We start from the raw sequence: 1,787 nt of genomic DNA, 5'->3' as shown, positions 1-1,787 counted from the left end.
AGGAATGCCAGCAGAAATAAACAGCGTGTGTTAGCCAGCAGTACACACTTCACCAGCTCCTGAACAGCACGTCAGTCTGATGGCTCACACCTTTTTTAGCTGAACTTCCTTATTTCAGGGATCACAAGCAGTTAAAAGCCTTTTGGTTGGCAAATTACAAACCTAGCCATGGCAGCTTCGTGAGTGAATGACAGAAATCCTGCAAATTATAAGGGCTGGATTTTTTCAATATTTGTGTCAACGATGAGAAGGAAAATGAAATGCAAAGAAACCCAGTTGTTACATTCACTTCAAAAATCTACTTAACATAGCTGTCTTTTGCAAAGCCCGAGCTGAGATTTTACTGGTCAGCTGCCTCACTTGCAAAATGTTTACTACAGATTAATATTTGTCTGCACTTCAATGATCCATTTGATAGTTCTGTTCCTGGAAGAAAATATTCACCTGCCACTTAACATGAAAATTTTCAGACACGAGACCAAGAACAGAATATACACAGCTGTAAAAATGCACGATCATTTCAAATAAAGCACAGAGATTTTATGTGAAAACTGAAGGGCAAATGGCATGAGATACAAGTCACAGTCAGTAGAAACCACCTAAGCTGCTCTGCAGTCTAGCAGCTAGATACATCTTGTGGACTAGTCATGAGCCTGTAATTGGTTTTTCTAGCTAGAAAGGTAGTTCTTTATGGGGCATCACTACCCCTCTTGGCCATTTTGTCAGCTAACCTCAACAGGAAAGACAATACCAACCCTTATTTTTCAAAGTGCAGAGATGACCATAAAGCAGAGTTCTTCCCCAAAGAGTTAGTGTGCAAGCAACACTGCTCCTACCTTCAATGCCCAGTCGGATCTTCTTGAGCCCCCTTTCCTTCAGAACCGATTTGGCCACATCTCGATTTTCAATGTATTTGAAGAATCTATACAACTTTGTGCTGTAAATAACTAAAGATACATTTTAATGAGGAAAAACTCTATTTAAAGATTTAACTTCTAGTCAAAGATTTATCTTTTTCACTGCTTTGCTTTACTCTAGTATTTCTACTTCAGAATAGGGAGAAGAACTCAAAGCTTGAGGAAAATGGCTGAAGGCCCTGTGAAAGGGGTTGGTTGCACATCTTTTTCCCCGTCAATTTAGTTTCGTTTATACACTTAGGTGTGGTTTTTTTGTGTGTTTTTTTGTTGTTGTTGTTGTTTGTTTGATGTAGGAATGCAACAGGACAATTCACAGAGAAAAACACATTACATACTCCCAATATCACCTCCCAAGAAGGCATCACTGTATTTTTCCTTTTTGAGGGAATTCCTGCATACATTAAACAGAAAAGCCACCAAACCCTTTCCAGTCTGCTTGCCATTATGTAAGAGATCTGCAAATCAGTTTCAGAAAACCCAGACTTGTGATGCAGAACAAGAGGGATACCTTTGCCATTTAGATTAGAGCACCTTAAAAGAAGGGTGTGGGGCCATCAATCCCAAACAGCTGCAGAGACCCACATTTACTGTTCATGAAAAACACAGATATTAACAGCAAGTGTGCACCTAATTAATTAGGGCACCTAATTTATCCCTAACATCTGACTTAGGGTACAGGGTATTTTTAATTGGCATCTTTGACACAAAGGTCCTAGAAAGCCGAGCAAACCACACTACTACATTAGAACAGCCAAATTTGATCTATATTCACATTGGCCCTCTCTGCTTTAGGAAGAGCTGCAGGCTTGCAGCTTTAAATACGTAAGGGGTTTTCGTGTTTGTTTATTGGTGTTTGGTTGTTTTTTTTTT

This window comes from Merops nubicus, unplaced genomic scaffold, assembly GCF_000691845.1.
Source record: "Merops nubicus isolate BGI_N331 unplaced genomic scaffold, ASM69184v1 scaffold22081, whole genome shotgun sequence".
Taxonomy (NCBI): Eukaryota; Metazoa; Chordata; class Aves; order Coraciiformes; family Meropidae; genus Merops; species Merops nubicus.
The sequence above is the reverse complement of the archived record's forward strand: the minus strand, read 5'-3'. Positions refer to the sequence as shown.